Source organism: Harpia harpyja, chromosome 13 (assembly GCF_026419915.1).
Source record: "Harpia harpyja isolate bHarHar1 chromosome 13, bHarHar1 primary haplotype, whole genome shotgun sequence".
Lineage (NCBI taxonomy): Eukaryota > Metazoa > Chordata > Aves > Accipitriformes > Accipitridae > Harpia > Harpia harpyja.
The window spans coordinates 34,191,734-34,210,412 of NC_068952.1; positions in this window are offsets into that span (position 1 = coordinate 34,191,734).

The window sequence follows — 18,679 nt, forward strand, 5'->3', positions numbered from 1 at the left end:
AGAGTAAGTCACGTTTACAAAGTTCAGAAAAAAAAACCCAAATCAAAAAAAGGACAGAAATAATGTAGGGTTATACTGATAAGTATATTTTGAATATGGTTGGTTTGGTTTTCACAAAAAGAACAAAAAAAGAAAAGAAGAGAGTACAATTGAGGTAATCTGGAGTGTAGATCAATGCCAGGGGATTTCAACACTTTGAACACATGCTTTTTTAACTTTCCCTCTGTCTCCAGCATTTTCTTGGGCCTTTTTTTCACAGCAGAACCATTGCACTTCCTCCTGCATTCCCTGTGGTATGGGCATATGGATCTGAGAGCGAGCAGTGCACAGTGAAAGTAATGCAGGTAAATGAAATCGCTCCGAAGCCTGAGAGGAGGGTGTGTGGGGGAGAGTATTTCGTTACACAAAATCCACACTGGTGGAATGTGGCTTTTTACCCCAGAAATGGTTAGTTCATGTGATCAAGGCTTGTGCAAATGGGGGTTGACTGTATATTGACTCAATGAAATGAACACTGAGATTACGTTTTGGAACATCTTTCTAATGCCTTGAGTAATGTTGACTTGTTCCCATTCCCTACCCTTTGGCTATTATCTGCTGTTTAGTGTCTCTTGTTTAATCTAACCAGCTAATGGGTCATCTTTTAGTGTTACCTCAGTAACATGGTTAAAAGCCTGCAGAATATGTCAATACAAGCAGGACAGAAATGAGTGGCCAGCAGGATTGAACAGGATGGACTGGTTGCAGAGACAGTCAAGTTCATCAGATAGCAAACTGCCCAGTTGCCTTCTAGCTCCCCTGTAAGGGGTGTTTTATTTGTTTATTTTGATTAATTTTTAAGCTGCACCCATAAAATTGCATTGCTTTGTTCAGAAGGCGTTTGGTTAAAACTGCTGCTGGATCAGATACCTGTTATTCATATGACTTTGGGTGCATGACGGTCTTTTCAGAAGTATGGACTGATTGGAGGTGCCTCCATTTCTGAATTTTGTGCTTGAGCCCCTTGGAAGACACTTCAGAAAACTGTCCCAAAACTGGTTCCCATAGTATTCAGTAAGAGGAGCAGTCCCTTCGTTCTTTGTGATTGCATTGTAACCTGGCAAAACTGGGTCCTTAGTCTCACTGTCTTCCTGACTTCTTCCACCTGTAATGGTATATTTGCCCCCTTCTGATGGAAGTCAAGAAGGTTTATTTGATAATGCTTAGGGTACTAGGGAACCCAAAGAAAAAAGTAGCACTAAACTGAAAAGTGTTGGCTGTCTTCAAATACCACTATTTTTTTTTTGCCAGTGAACAGCTTTAGAAAAGCCTCTCTGATTTTCAGCTGGAATTAAAATTCCATATGCACTATATTAAGTGGCTAATTATGTCATTCATTTTACAGCCTTCCTCTGAATGACTTGATTGAAATGAATGGATTTTAATCTCGGGGCGGGGCGGGGCGGGGGGAGGAAGGAATAAATGCTTAAAGGTTTGTTCTGTTTCAGCACTTGCATTTTGAGGCGTAAGTTAGATGTTTAAAACAAATATGGCATGTCTTTCCTGGAATTAAAAACTGGCCACTTTTCCAGTTTGATAATCCCTGCTGGGATGTGGTAATTGTATGTGTGATTGACGGGTAGTTTAAAGGGGCCATTCCCTGGTTCAAGGAAGCAAAGGCAGGCAACGGGGCTATAGGAGGAGAGGAAAGTGAAGGAAAGTGTTCTAACTTACAATCTTATTAGTTTGGCTGTTAAAATGTATTCAGTCATTCATTAAAGCTTATTCATAAAATTCATCATTCATTAAAGCACTTTGGGGAGTGGGGGGGGAAAGCTGAACAGCAACAGTCATTATTTACACTAGCAATTTCATCACGAAATTAGATCATGGGGCCAGATTCGCCCCTGCATTTCGGCAGTTCAGTTTCACTGACATCATGGAATAACTACCGATTTAGACTAATCTGTGGCAGAACAGAACCCAGCCCATACTGCTTCTTTAAGAGGATGCCTTGGGCAATTTCTTTGCTGTTTTATTGCTGGCTAGGTTTTGGGATCCTTTACAAATGGATAAAAAATTAAAGAAGTATGACAAATGGATCTTCTCACTGTGTGATGTTCAACTGAATCATTCCATTGAGATAGTTAGTAGGAGATGGGTGTGAAAAGCATTCACATTAATAATTAGTGGCTCATTTTTAAGAGTTTTTCCCCCTGCTGTCCTGACAATTTTAAAACAAACAGGTTAGATTTTTCAGTCCTCCCATAAAAGGTTCAGGGTAACAGCAGGGGACAGGAAGGGATCACACCAGAGCTCTTATTTTGTTAATATGATATACAGCATATAAGATCACAGTAGTCAGTAACGGGAAAGAACTAGTAAATCACTGAATTCATGCCTTTGCAAGGATAGGTGTGTTAGGTAATGATCATTCTTCTTCATAGCAGCACTGAAATTCTTCCTAACTGTGATTTTTAGCTGAATCTCACTGATGGAGCAGCCCACGTGAGGCTGAATGGGTGACTTAACACCTATTAATTGATGCACAGAACTGTCTGCAGGCTCTCTGCCTAGGGGCGAATGTCATGCTTTGGGAATTTCAGGCAGCATTTCTAAAACTCCTTTCCACTGGCATTGCTCATCCTAGAAATCCTACATGTTATTTTATGATTTGGCTTCTCACTGTAAGACTGAGATACAAGATATTCCTTTCTATATTAATGAACAGCAGGTCAGGAGACAGCAGTAAAGGAAACTAATGCTTTTAAGGCATTCCTTGTCTGTACCCTGATCCTGCGAGTATTGCATCATAGATGGGGTGGGACTGGCTGGTAGCAAAGCCATAGCACAGCTGCTGCTCTGTGGGTCCCTGACGTCCCCCATTTCTGGTGTGAGTGGAAGGACTCAGCACTGAGATCTGGCACCAACCACACGGCACTTGAGGATGTGGGAAGATACTGATTCACGAGTCCACTAAACCAGGTGGCATTACGGAGGCACAACATGAACTTGAGCTTTTTTTGGGTCTCTTGCTTTGCTTCCTTAAAAATCCTCCTACACCAGGACCTTGGACTCTCCTTGTTGTGCAGGGCGATGATGCAAGTCCCAAGGAAACAGCCATGTGGAAAATCTGCAGCTCACGGTCACGGGGCCAGGTTCTCTGATGGCAGAGAGTGGAGTACTTCCCCTGGAGGCCGTGGACTTATTCTAGCTGACAATCTGACCTATTGAATTTCCAGTTCCTTTTGTGGGAACAGCTCAGTGCATGATTTGATCTGAATTTCTGGGGCAGGGCAAACCAGGAAGATTTCAGACTTCTAATTGGCATTAGAATGTCTTTAGAAATTCAGCCTTTGCCATTTTATCTTCTGATCATCTTTCAGACTGAACAGCTGTCTCTTGCTTTGACTCCTGTACAAAATCCACAGTCTCCATTACAGCCGTCCTTCCCTGGTCGACTGTTTAGTGCCTGCTCTAGCACCACAAAGGAAGAGCTGGCAATTTCCTTTTGGCTGTGGGAGCTCCACAAGAGGAGGTAGCTCTGCTTGGAAGCAGAGGAATGCTGTGGCACTCCCAGAGGAGGAGGGAAAGGGGAGAAGATAGGGACCAGCAACCAGCATTGGCTCCCTGGTTCTCTGGGTCAGGTTCATATTCGGTGCCAGAGTGGACATTGGATACGGTGGCAAAAGAGATTAGGCGGGCATGGGTCATAGGCAGCTATGAAGACTGGAAAAAAAGAGACAACCCTACACTTCCCCAAAACACAGAAGTACAGAGAAGATATCATGGGTTCGTACCAGGTTCCTGTTCCAAAGCTGCAGAAAATGAAAGAGGAAGTGTCGGCAGTAGCTCTGCTAGCCGTTCCTTAGAGTCACATGGGAAACGTAACCCATTGCCATGGGGCTGGGGAAACAGGCAGCCAAAATAAGCCCATTCACGCAGCTGGCTGTACTGGGCGACGGCTCCCACGTGTTTCTGCAGCAGCTGGATGTATACCAACTGCAGACTGGAAGAACCCCATGCAAAATCCTAGAAATGTCTCAGAAGCATTTTTCAGCCCTTAGAAAAATGACACATAGAGAAGGTATCTGCCCCGCAGTTGTGTAATCAAGAAGCCGGAGAAACAATAGATTGGTATGCTGCCAAACTGTGCAGAAAATGGCTGACTCATGCGAGTATGCAATCTTAAAACCTGAAGTAATTAGTGGTGGATTCATAAGTGGGAAAAAAGTGCAATGAGACTGCTGCAAGAAAAGTCATCCTCACTGCTAGTAAACTACAGGAGTGTCTAAAGCTGCTGCAAAAGCACCCAGTCAAAAGCAGAGTGTAGGTGGGGTGGACACAGTTAAGTCAAAACACAGAACTCAGAAGCATAAAATAATATCAAAAGCAAATGCATAAATATGAAGAAGAGAACATCAGGGAAGACCTTCAATGCTGTGAGAAAAATGTGCACAGGATAGGAAAGTTTGCACAGCAATGACGTTAATATGGTGCAAAAGGGCAAAAATAAAACTCTGAGCTACGTGCCAAGAGACAGCAACAGCACTTAGGAGAATGAATGCTAGGGAGACAGTAGGACATTACTAAATGTGTTAGGTTGCAAAGGCTTCCTTAGAGCTATGCCAAGGAGGGAAAGGAATTATAACCATGCAAAGCTGAATTAAAGCAATGCAATGACCCCAAGCCATTAGGCAGAGTAAATTGCAAGTCGAATCGATGACGCTGGCAATACCAAATCCTCTGCTTTCAGCTGCACCCAGTGAATTCGTCACCACACAGGGCCTCTAAGTTTGAAGCAAACAATTCATGCAGGCAATGCAAGCAGAACAAATTAAAAAAAAAATTAAATGTGCTGAGCTGGCAATATTCGCTAGTATCGCTGCAATGAAGCTGTTAGGAGGCATATCAAGAAGTGTTTGAAGGGGAGGATGTCTTCCAGGCATACAATTGCCTAATCTGTTTCCATCTTTACAACTTCTGCCCCCAGGAGTGACTACAGCATAAAAGGAAAAAATAATTGGAGCAGTGGAGGGAACGGAAGACATCTTTAACTAATGTCAGGGGCTACCACAAGGCACATAAGCAGTATGGATGCTGAGAAGCCAGACAACCTACCCCTTTCTGAAAACTGAAGTAACTTCAACAAGTGCTAAAAGAGTGTTCAACTGAATGGCTGCAAGTGAGGAAATATCCAGCCTGGTGAGAACAAACATATTCATGGTACATGGGGTATTGACAAGAACTGTAGGATAAGGAAAGAAAGTACCTCACCACATCCAGGAAAAGAGCAGATGCAAATGGTTGAGAGCACCACTGGGATGAGATGTGAGGTGGGAGAGCATCAGCGCTGTCAGCAAGATGTATTAAACGGACTCTGAGGGATCAGTGTAATGGCTGCTGATGTTCTGGGGATGGAGGCAGATCGTGGCAGAAGCTGTGATACATCATGATCCCATCTTCATCTGTCAGTTAGAAAGAGTCAGGGAATAGATCTAGAGCTGAATAAAACCATAATGGTGTGGGGATTGTTTGCAGTACCCTGTGTGAGACATCTGTTGATCTCCCAAGGGCCGGGACCAACCTCAGCAATCTACAGCAATACAACAGCTTCCTACTCTCAAATGCACAGTCTCCATCCAGGAGATTTGTAACCTATCTGACAACTTTTTTTCCCACAGTTTTCACATATGTGCAAGTCATTGATAGAGCTCCTGAATAAAGATGCAATATGGACTACTGGTATCATCACAGGATGCAACTATCACACGTGTGAAGGAGCAGACACTTAATTATCCCACCTTTAATAAAGAGGCTGATACATAATGTATTGCTACTGAGGAGTGCTACCTCTTAGAAAACAACATGTTCCACTTGCTAACCTATAGCTCGATTTCAGTATCTCCAGCAGAACAGAGAGAGACATCCAAACAGAAAAGCTAAATCTTTCAATAATATCTACAAGTGGAAGGTGTTGTCAGTGTAACCATGAATAGGAAACCACTTGAGCAGAGAACGATCATAAACTGTTGGCAAGCATTTTAGATTTCTGCTGGCAGCCCCACATCACCTTCAGCACATGCCTCTGAAGCATTCATGCTAAGTTTTAGGTATCCAAAATGAAGAAAAAGGCTGACTTGGTTATAGCTGCCACTGTACAGAGCCCCCAAATAAGTCAGCTGAATGTGAATCTGACAGAAACAATGTAAAGACACAGAAAGCCTCAGTCAAGCCATATTCACCACTTAAAAGATGTGGAAGAAATCCAAGATGAAATCATGTGGTGACCTCCATTTTTTCTATTGGAAAGGCCAGAAAGCAGGGGAAAATGTCCCCATTTTCGAGAGTACTGGATCAACTGAGACAAGTTGAATGTACAGGAAATCACAATACCCAGATTGTGGGGAATGGACACTCTCTTTGGGAATTGCCTAGCTCTTCTCTGGAGCTGCAGTCTGTGCAGAGGAAGCCAGCAATACTCTGTGTTGGCCAAATATGACAGAGGCTAGCCAACATCTGATGGTCTGCTGTGGCATGTATAGGGCAACCAGCAAAGACGAAGTGGAAACACACTGCTCTTCCCACTGTCCATGGGGAGAACAGGAATGTGCCTTCCCACCCCAAATCTGGCTATTTGGGCTGCTACTCAGACTTCTGGTCAGTGGATGAGTTTAAAGCAATGAATACTTCAGCAGGCAGAATATCCTATACAGTGGGAACACAGAGCTGTTTGCTTGCAATCCATCCTCAAATTCACTCACTTCAATCATCACCACAGCATTGCCACCAAATGGCAAAGCCAAATTAGCACATAAAATGCCTGAAATTTTATTAATGCTGAAGAACACGGAGAAAATACATAGCATCTCTGTTCTTGATGGAGAAGCAACCTCACAAAAAGCCCGGCTCAATCTGCTTCCATCTTCTGATGCCTTGAGCATGGCATTGTTAATGTGACTAGCAGCGATGAAAGGAATCACAAACAGAAGAAACATGTGAAAGCCAAAGCCTCCCGCGAGTGATGAAACAAAGACCTCCCAGAACGACCAGCAGGAGAAAGTATTCCTATCAGACTATGTCCTCTGGACATATCATGTTCTGGGATGCAAACTATTTTCCTGAGCAGATAAGTTCTTGCTCATGTAATATAACATTTGTAAACACATATTGCCATGAAACCTCAAAAACATTAACCTGCTGTGCATAGAAGACACAGAGATAGCAGTGAATTACGCACTCTGCAGACCTGATTGACAGGGCACAGATCGAAGCAGAAGAAAAAGAGCAGTGACTGTGGGAATAGATGCAATACCCCAGAAAACACACTGCTGAAGAACTCAAGCAGAATGCAGTCATGTGTGATCACGAGTGAACGATACACTGACTGCAACATCAAGCCCACTTCCAGTTGTACACTACTCTGGCATGAAAGAACAGCCCCTTCAGACACAGAGGAAAATAGCCTTGCTCCCAAAAGAAGTGAATAGAAAAAAAAAAAAGAAAAAAAAAAGCAGTACATTATCTATAAAATGAGACAGATGTTAAGCATGTACAATGGTACATTAAAGGTTCACACAGGTTGTGCTATTCATGTTTAATGCTGTGGTCTCAAATGTGACCAAAGCTACAAAACTGAAGCGCCCAGCTGGGACTTGTCATGGACTTGGATACTCAGGCAGAAGATAATGTCACCTTAGCAAACTTTGGATAAGAAGCACAGGCGGCACAGAGAAAGGGATAAACCCAAGGCACTGAAAGGCTGAGCTGCAGGCAGTCAGGGTGGGAGGCAGCGAGGAGGCAGGGAGCAGCAGGGACCCCGTACATCAGGGAGCGCAGCCGTGGCCGGTCAAGCTCCCTGCCTGCTGCAAAGGGCAGGAGGAGCGACGTACCTGGTGGCCTAATCAAAAAAGGGCCTAAGCTCCCATCAGTTTTATTTTCAGCCTGCTAGAATAAAATAAGCCTAGTTGTTTGAAAACTATTTGGAGAATGTATTTTTACGGGCCTTCTGCTAAGGCCAAGGAGTGCTTGGGGTGCTTGTGGCACAGCAGGTTTAGGTGCCAAAATGATGAGTCGGAAGAGGTGTGTCATACTGACACTCCAGACCTACCTCCTGTCATCCAGTGCTTCTGCAGAGCACTGCAAAGAGGGGTTCCCCATTGCCAGCATTTCTGTCCTGGTATTTCTGAAGCCGGTTCTAATTACTGAAAGTGCCACCCAAATTGCAGTAACTGGTTTTTTTATAATAGTTGATCCTTTACAGAGAAAAATCAGGGTGCCTTTGATCTGGATCATCTCTCAGGTGTTTAATGTCTATCTTGATACGGCATAAACCAGGCATAGAAGTTAGAGAGAGAGAATATTTAAAGAATGAACCAGATAAAACAAGATGTCAGCCCCAAATTGTACATTTCTTAGGATTAGAGCAGACATATTGCTGGATTCCTGGTCTTCACTGGCACTCATGACAGGAAGCTGTTGCAGATAGGGAGCTCTGCAGGGTCTTGTTACTCAGAGAGCAAATATGGTCTGAAAAGTGTAATGTCTTTTTCTTCTTGTTACATCTTTGGGTAACGCAGATATGATCTTCAGCTATCAGCTGAACAATAAGTCAAAATGCTTGCAAAAAAACCCACACCCACTCCCCCCCAAAAAAGAAAGACAAATAAAATACACTCCCTCCCCAACAAAAATTAGACACTAAATAAAAGCAGCCACCAGCATTTTTATTAGTTAAGTAATTTTTTACTGTCATTGATGTCAATTGGCTTTAAAACAAAGCCTCAGCTCCACAGTTAAAGAGAATACATTTGCCATGTTAGTCAAAATCAGTCTTACACTATCTCACCTAAATTTTTGGACACAAAATGCATAGTTGAAACAATTCTGGTCCTATTTTTGTTTTAAACACATTGCATTATGAATAATGACACAGTAATTTCCTTTAAGGCCTAATGTCCATAAGTGGAACAAAATGACAAGAGCACCCCTTTAGCACTGTGGTCTCCTTCCACCATCTGCTGGGTTTCCTTTGTTATTGCAGGAGTTAAAAGTCAGGTTCTTTTTTAAGAACATGATTACCTATTTTAATCTTTTCCCTTTCCCTCATCTCTCAGGTATATTTTGTCACTTATGAAGTCCTGAATGAAGAAGTATTGCTAATCCTTACTAATATGTTGTATCTTACCAAATTTATTGCCAGACATGAAGGTATTTTTTAGGAGAAAGGAAAGGTTTAATTTTTTTTTTTGGTGAGTATAAAATAATTCATTTTTTATTATTTTTCTTTGTAAAGTGAAAGAATATTTAACTGACAAAAGTAGGTTGTTTCCTGTCTCTAACTGACTCTTTCTTAACTCCGTATTACTCCATACCAGCATGAACAGGATTTTGGCTTGGACTTCATATCATAAGCCATGACTAACCAAGTATCTCTTGCAACATTTTATTAACAGTGATCCACAAATTAGAAGCTACACAAATGTTTCCTTTCTTAAGAGTCCAGGATGAATCTGCCTCAATGCTGGTTAGGTGGGGAATGTATTTATGTAATATAAACTGAGTATATTTACACAGAATTATCAAGAGATGAGAAATGCTGAATTCCCCTTCCACACACAAAGTCAAACATGCACACACCTCAGTTCTATTTTTAGACTTGTTTTTCTTAGTAGCAGCACATGTTAGGATGCCTTACAGTCCAGAATATGGAACTAGTTAGCATGTATGCATTTAGTGTCAAAAACTATGTATCAGCATGGACGTTTAGGACCTTTTTGGTATGGGGGACCATCTCATCAGAAAGGTAAAGAAGGACCATGCATTTTGGCCTGGTAATGATGCTGAGTCCAGGACAGGCTTTTACGATAGTTTGAGAACTTCCTTGCAGAGCTAACCAAAAGTTGGGAGTTTTTTCTCTGGCTTTTGTCTTCCAAATGTTTTTGTGAGGAAAAGTATGCACCAGGATCTGTAAACAACATTTTTTTTAAAGCACAGGTGGTCAGAGCTCTCTAGAGTGGGCTTACAAATGTAACTCCAATATGAGCACGTATTATAAAACTGGTTTCCCGTGAAAAAGACTACAAGATCTCCAGAGAAACAGCATTGCTCAGCATTCATATATACAGTAATTTCAATGGAAACCAGAAGGGGTCTAGGCTAAGGTCAAATGCTTCTGGAAAATGCCATCTCTTTTTTTTTGAAGAAAGCAATTTTTTTTACAATATAGTGTTATGCCTCTACAGTGGGAAGTTTCAAGAATTATCCAACACTGAATTAAAAAAGACAACTAATTAGATGCAGTGACAGGAGGTGGAGGTCGAAAAAAACATCTTAATGTCAAAATTCTCAAAGATGGAGAGCTATTTTGGATGCCTCCATTTTTGGGCAGCTACTAGAGGAGAGCCATACTTTCAGAAAATGATTCAGCTTCTGAATGCTGGGTTCCATTAAAGTGTTTCTATTGCCCAAAACCTGATGACTAATTATTGTGGTCTTCAAGTTGTGTGATTATTGTGGTACATTTTCCTGCGTGTAAAAATGTGGTAATAAATACCTCGGCAGTGTGCTTTGAGGCTTCCTACGTTATTGTCTATAAAATGCTTTGAATGGACTTTAATGGAAGACCTCATAAATGTGTAAAAGACTACCATTATAATTTTTTACGAGATTGCGATTTAAGGGGTGAGGCAAAAAAGAAATGTTGTGACAATATGATAAATGCCTCTTTTTTACTATTCCTGTGTGGACAGCAAGAAGAGAAATCAAGGTAGACCTGCAAGGCCAAGGTAAATTAATTAATTAATAATTGAAAATACTTTAAAAAAACATCCACTGTCTTTACAATGAAATTGTAAAAGTGAGGTATTTCTAAAAATGAGCTGATCTGGGGGGTTGTCCTTTGATCCCACTGTCTTTAAAGTACACTACAAAACCTGAAGAGACTGTAACCTCTTGGAAAACCTTTTACAGCATCAAATAAGAGCCCTCCTCTGACTTTGAAGATACCCTGCAATCAATTAAGAAGGCCCTAAATGATGTCGGAATGAGTCAGGAGTTTTGCAGAATAACTGGCAGGCTTCCACTTTGAGAGAATCATTGGGAATATAAGAAAACAGGGAAGATTAGCCATCCCCGTTAAAGACAACAGCATTAGGAGCTGTTTTCAAAACACTACAGCTTCTTCTTGCCTAATGCTTTCAAAGCTGCTGTTCTCAGCTAAACTGATGAGTTGTTCTGTGTCTTTATTTTTAGTAGGGGAAATTCAAAATAAACTTGGAAGAAGTTCTTTGAAGTCAAATACACAAGTCAAAATGTGAAAATTACATCTTGACACGACTGACTCCTGCCTTTTTCCTTGTGAGGTTAGTTAAACCAGCTTAACCTAAAGTACTAGGGAAGATGAAAGAGAATATTTTAAACCTGTTTTCCCTTCCTTTAAGTTGATGTAAAAGACTGAGAGACAGAAGGCAGCAGTGGTCTGGGCCTTTCACGGCCTGACTTCCCAGTGAGGAAATAACCTTGCTCTCTGCCAGTGCCTGACCAATTCCTCCACTGACCTGAAAACCAAAGATAACTTCTCTGTACCTAGTGGGCTACCTCTATGCTCCCAGAAGGGACAGCAGATTAACTTCAGCTCATCCTCGCAAAGCTACTCACCTATGCTGTATTTTCTGAAGCCAAGGAGCTACAATGTACTTCATACCCTGCATTCTGAAAAGACACTGAGTTGCAAACCTTCACATTTGCAAAGAAAAATACCCAGGAGATGGAAATAAAGAGAAAGCTTCCTCCCTGCCTCCTGCCCTCTCTTCCTTCCTTCTTTCCTCCCTCCCCAAAATAAAGTGGCATTTTGCTCTATTCCCACAGAAGTATGCGAGAACCAGGTTGGTCCTTGTGGTTTGCTTTCGTTATATTTGGGAATTTTTTTTTATCTGCCTTCCTGTAGTAGGACTCCCAGTAATAACACCAGGGCTTTAAAAAGGCTAAAGGCTCCCAGGGTCACAGCTGGTAAATTTTCATGCAGAAGCTACAGAGTATTTTCCCCACTGTAGTAGATCCTCTTATCTGGTTCATTATCAGTAGAATCCGCTGTACGCTAAAATCCAGAGGCAGCAAAAAACTCAGGCATGTGCTTAGAGATAAGCTCGCGTTTACATGATTTGCTAAATGAAGGCTTACAGACAAAAGCTGTTATGGAGAAACTGTGATACCATATGGACATTCTCTCAATTGTCACATTTCTTCCAGATCTATATATGCTTTTCAGGCTGAAAGCTGGAGAAGCATGGATTACGTACATTTTAACAGCCCTTTTGCTTCCCCATAGAGTCAAAGGTAAAATCTGTTTAAGCTTTACCACCCGGCTCTGAGTCCTGGCGAGGGGGAGAGGTCAAAAATGAATGGTGCAGCCTATGGCTGAATGGAAAGTCCTAAATTTTTGTTAAAAAGGAAAGCAAATGGGGTCAACAAATGGGAAAGCTGACTGTTACTGGGAAGCATTTTAATTCCAGTCTGTACAGCAAATGTTCTTCAGCTACATGAAGCAGATAAAAAATGACTGCAGATTTCAGTAGTGTCCTGTCAAGTAGGTTAGCAAAATAAAGACAGATGGCAAAGGATTAGATCTAATTCTTTTTCCTAATTCATCTTTTCCTGACCATTCCCCTGCACTCAGTCTAACTAGAGATTTAGCGGCTTAACTTCCCCTCTACAGCTCACAGTGACAGACCACATAGTATAGATTCACAACTTCCCATCATTAGGAATGTTTAATTGGACAAAACTGCTTTTCATCAGCTGCCTTTAAATGCTGCGTCTGAACGAAGAATGTTTACAGTGTTACAACAGTAGAACTCTGGCTTCATTTTTAAAGCAAACATCCTAAAAAGCCCAGGAATATCAGAGTGTTTCTGGGGAATGTAGCTGTCCTGCTCAGTCAAAGAAGAATTTCAGGCTGGAATCTCCTACCTAGATGTGAGTAATCTCACAGCACAATACTAACAGTACTGTCCTAAAGATACCTTACTGTTTCTTTCCTGTGCTATTCTTTCCTGTGCAGATGAAGGAAGCCATGTAGCACAGCCCTGATAATGCTGAAAATGCGCAGTCCATGGTTCAGTGCAAGAGGGCCTGTTCTGCAGTCACGGCTTCTTGTTGCCTGCCTGATTCTGTTCTTCCTCCTTCCCCACCCAATTATTTCAAGCTAGCTTTTGAAAATTCCAACTCACTGGGTTTTGATGTCTCTCTTTTCAAACACCTGGCTTGAGACACACTGAGCCTGATCTTCGCAGGTATTGATGATCAATAATAGCTCCTTATGGAGTCAATGGGGAACTAACAGTATTCAGCACCTTCCTGACCCTAGTTTACAGTGTCTTCAGGGAAATGGGGAAGATTGCATCCAGCATATGGTCTGTGCTGTCTCTCTACTTCTCCCAATTGCTTTTTACACCTCCCTCTGTACTAACACCTCTTGAAAATTCCAGTCCTCGTCTCTCTTTTAGATAGTCCTTTTGGTTTTCTGTGCATTTATCATTCTTCTCTTTCAGTTTCTAAATTTCTCGCATAAAAAATCCGGGAAGTGGCAGTTACCTTTCTTCCTATACCTTTCCTTTTACTTTCCTCTCCTCTCTTTTTCTCCACTGTCGCTTTCTTTTCACCAGAAAAAAAAATGGGAAGGCACATGTCAGTGGCAACAGCACCATCTTCTGTTCTGCAGAGATTATGAACGCTTTACTCTCGTTTCTATGACTCCTCCGGAGGTGGGTCTGGTTGAAAAATTTGGACCTAGAGCTGGATCTGAACTAACTCTTCATGAGTTTCAATGTCTGAACGAGTCTGATTGTATGTGGGGAATTACGGTTTTATGAAAAGCTACAAAACCTTCAGCTCTCATAGCAGTTATCTCTGTGAGCCACCTTTATATTTGTCTTTTATTCTCCTCATGAAAGCTCGGTTGCAAAACTTTGGCTACTTCTACTTTCCTTCTCTGTGGCTTGACACATTGCCAGTTTCTGATTTTATTTATTTATTTGTTTATTTATCACAATTAGTTTTATCCTTATTCTCTACAGATAGTACTGCACTGATTGTCACCGGGGGAAATATGCAGCCCAGATAGATGACAAGATACGCACAGACAGGGGATCAGCGTATCAGTCCACATAGAAGGCTGTAGGCCACAGAAGGTCATAGATCATGTGCTGCCTAAAATTTGTGTCAGTGTGACAACAAAGGGGTGTTTGGGGTATGAAAGAGGAAAACGAGGTGGGAGTTAGCATGAGAAAAAGTACAAAGCATGAAGTCTTACTTGAAAGTCTAATATATGGACAATTAAGACTGGCAGCATGGGTAGGTCAGTGTGGTATTAGATAAGAGGCTGGGGAAGGACAGACTAATGGGTCTGAAAAGGGAAAGGGAAAAGAAGCAGCATGTGTTTGATGTAGCACGGAAGAGGGAGCCAGCAGAGGGATGTAAAGGGAGAGGTGGCAAGGTCGAAACAGCAGGCTAAGAAACAGATCTTCGCAACAGCAAGATCTAATTATGGTTAAGATTGCTTTTGTTAAGCCAGGGAAGGGGAGGTGGATGTGATACGATGACAGCCCAGACAATAATTTTAGGTATGTGGGTAGATAGGAAGGGGCCTGTTTGGGGGAAATTATGCAGATAGAATTTGCAAGATACAGGGTTTGTTCATCTTCCACAATGGAGTTTCGGGATAGAAACATGGAGCTAGCTCCACAGGTAGCCTGTGAGCAGTGATAGCTGACATATTATAATAACAGTAGACATACTGCTAGTCAGATTGGCATATAAGAATCAGACTGGAATGCAAGTGTTGCAATTAACACTGAAGTGGAACTGGAGAGGACAAACTCCAGGCTCACTGTAAGTGGGCAGTTAAGTTCAGAAATGAAAGAGGAGGGAGAGAAGGCAATAGCTGGAGGGACAAGCTGAATCTCACTTTAAAATGGTAACGATTAAGACATGCTTGCATTGTGACGTGAAAGAGCCAGAAGAAAGGATTAGAAGCAATGTGGGGGGGCAAATGAAACAAGTATGAGAGGATCAGGAGATAACAGCACAGCCACCTTATAGAAGTGTAGTCATCAACTCTCCTGGCTGCCTATCAATTATTTCCTCTTTCAGTTTGAACACTTCTGCCTCTATCTCTCTTAGCAAGGGGGTTCAAGGACTTTAGGACAAACTGACAAAGACGAGGTGACTTTCTTCTTTCCCTTTCTCACCTCTTGTAACTCTTTTTCCTTATCCCCTGGCAAAGAGCAGAAGTTTCTCAGTAACCACCCCTTCCTAGTCCTTCCACTTCCACCCATCTTGTCCAGCTTCAACTAAACCTAGAAGACATATATATGTCTGTACTTGGGTATGAACCTTTACCATAGTATCCGGTCCCCTTGTCTGCATGTGCTGCCTTGGAGTGAGATTCATGTACAGGCTATGTGTGCTGCTGGTTTTTTGCGCAACAGCACTTAGGAAATCTAGAAGAGGATGTGAATATACCTAACTATCGGGTAAGGTTTATTGTATGGAGTACATCTGTGTTTTTCATTTCATTCTCCCATTTTATTGTGGGATAGGGATGTGGTGGGAAATTTTCTGCATGACTCTTTTTCAGAAATCTCCCATCTACTTCTCCTGCATGCAGTGGGAGAGGAGAGAAAAGGCTGTGTTATGTACCTGGTCCTCCTAGAGATCTTTCGCTATGCAGACACACTCCCATGGACTTCAGCAAGGAAACAAAATCACGCTGCAGAGTCAGCTAAGCCCTCCTCCTTATGAGCTGTGCAGAATTACACAGTAAATATGCAGGTGGTAGTATGGGACTATAAGAGTTTTCATGAGAAGAAAGGTATTTTGCGTGATCCAAAACCACCATTGACACAAAATTTTTTAGAGATATCATCTTGGCCTGGGCTCTAATAATCTAATGTGGTGCCTCAGTTTAGCAGTGGCTTTGTGGCAATGGCATAACACATGCTTCCAAAATTGTAAGTGGGGATTTCCAAGACTTATAACTAACTGTCTGTACTTCATACTGTAGTTTTGTCCGTGATCCTTTTCCAATAAAACCAACCGCTGGAATGGTCATCCACAGATTGTTCCTAGTACAGAATTGCCCGATTGTGTGATCACAGGGGAAAACATTTAAATCAGAACAAGTATACATTTGTCTAAAAGAGGATGCAGTTAACTAAGGCACTGATTTTTTTAACTAGGGGTGTGAGGAAGGAGCCTCAGTCTTCTTGTATGGCTAAATTGGTGTAGCATTATGGGTCCTGATGAAACCCAATACACTATTATTGTTAAGTATCTGAGTTGTAAAATCATTGCCAACTTGGTCAGCTAGTTGTCATGTGCTGGAAACCCAAATCATCAGCAAAGGTGCTGTTACAAAGTTCAGGTAAGAATCAACAATAATAGGTGCTTCTCATCTCTGTCCTGCCTCCCCTAGGCTCAGTAATAGTATTAAATGGCACAGAGAGGCTCTGGTTAGGGGAGAGGAGTGTGTAGTGAGTCCTACATCTGTTATGGGGAGTTGGGAAGTATTTCGCAGCCTATAGATAGTAGTGGCCTGTGAAGAGGACATGTCCAGACTGGCCATTTATTTCAGGGCTGTCTGCTATTGTGGTGGACTGGTTTTGATGTTCCAGGTAATTCCTCTTAGTCTTAGGTTTCTAAAACAGATTAATCTGATTGAGGGAGAATATCTCATATGGCAGAAATAAAGCAAGCAGCTGCAGGCTGTCCTCTCTAGAAAAACCCCAAGCTATGTCAACCTTTCATCTAGCCCATACGCTGAGGTTGGAGTGGACCTGGATAGGTCAGGGAATACAGAATGTCTTCTAAATAGGAGTGCAGAATATCTTCTAAATATGAGAGATTGGCAGGTGTGGGATGTTCTGAGTGCTGAGGCTGGTGCAGTAAGCCTAGGCTGAAAAGGGCTTTGGGATCCTAGAGGTGGCTGCAGCTGGCAGGCTGGGGGCCTGCGAGCAGGGCTGGCTTGGGAAGAAGGCAGGAAAGGGTTGGGATAAGCTTGGAAAGTGGAGAAAACAGAACGGGACATGGTCTTTGGTGAGGTAGGGGTACGTGTTGGAAGTGTAGAGCTGGAAAGCACAAATTTAGGGTCCTAGCATGAGGACACTTAATGAGTACGGCACGAGGGTGTGAATGCTGTGGTTCTTGCCATTTGAAAATTACAAAATGCTGCTCCTTGCTCCTTTTCTCTCTCTTAACTCCATATCCACTTTTCCAGTTTTTTGGGGTTTTGCTGTTGTATCTTTCTGCATCATGTTCCACTCAGAAGCTCCCCAGCCTGATCTCCCATGGGCTTAATTTCTCACCTACTTCTTTTGGTCTGATAAGATGATCTGCAGTGAAACAGTTCAAATTTAAATGCTGATGTTTAACTTGATGTAATAAGTCTTTAGATTTGGTGCCCCACTGTGATAAAAATAAAGGCAAGGCAGAATTCAGTCAATAATGGAGAAACAGCACCTAGTATTTTATTCCATTTTGATTACTAGTTGTGCAGACCTTTAGCGCTTCGTCTTACAGGTACCTGGAAGGGAAGAGTAAGATTGTAATAAAGAAGGGATACCCTGCTTGGCACTTTTTCAAGCCTGATGAAAGAAACACCCACAATTCATCAGACTGCGTGCTGTAAGTAGCAAATGGAAGAATTACTAAAGACATCAGAGAAAATGGAAAAGCAAACAAAATGTATTATGGCATGAAAGAGATTTCAACTGTAAGCATCCTATTTACTAATATACATGTCCTCTGAAAAATGTTTTTTCTGCATATGAAACAAAGAACTAGATTTCACTTTACATTTAAGTAAATGCATCAGTTTGAACAGTTTTCTTGAGCTTTTTCTAGATTCTATGTTTTATATGTAACATGCAGAGTGGTAAGGCATACGGACACTGTGTTCACTAGCAGATTTAAAATAATTCCTTTCCACCTTCTCTTGCTAGAATATATCACATATATAGTCACACTACAGGTCCACTTCTAATAGGGAGCTCCAGCCATTTTGCAATCGGTAGACTCTCAAAGATACCAAATTTCTAATAAAGTTTGGGGAAAATGGATAGCCAGGAAAAAGAGAGACTGTACTCATGTGATTTGGAGAGAGTGATCAAGTGGCAGCTCACACTGAAAACTTTCAGTCTTTCTTTCTTCTTCATTAGATGCCTAAGCAACTACAGCTTAGCCGCTCCCATACCCATTGGAAACTATCTTGTATCCGTGCTGCTGTGCAGGGAATTTGCTGTCCATTGCTTTCGCAGGAACAGAAGGTTCCAGATTTGCCCTCGCCTGTAACCATGTCTTCTGGGAGAGTAGCTTGCCACCATTTTTGATGTGCTGATCTCTAAATTTTTTTTCATGGGAACTGTAATCTTGTATGGTGAATTTACGCTTACTGGAAATCGGGTTGCTTTTCTTGGTTATGCTTTGGCTGCACTAGTACATTAAACTGCTTGGGAGTTGCTCTCTGGCCCCAGTGCCAGTGGCCTGGACCCTTGTAACGAGCTAACAGCAGGGAGCCAGCGCCCAGGAACGCCTCCGGTGTCTTTTTGTGGCAGATGCAGGGCGTTCAGGTAAACTTCTGGGATGCTGCAATGACAACGTAGACTGGTTTCAACAACTTATATTGGCGTTAAGTGGTAACAAG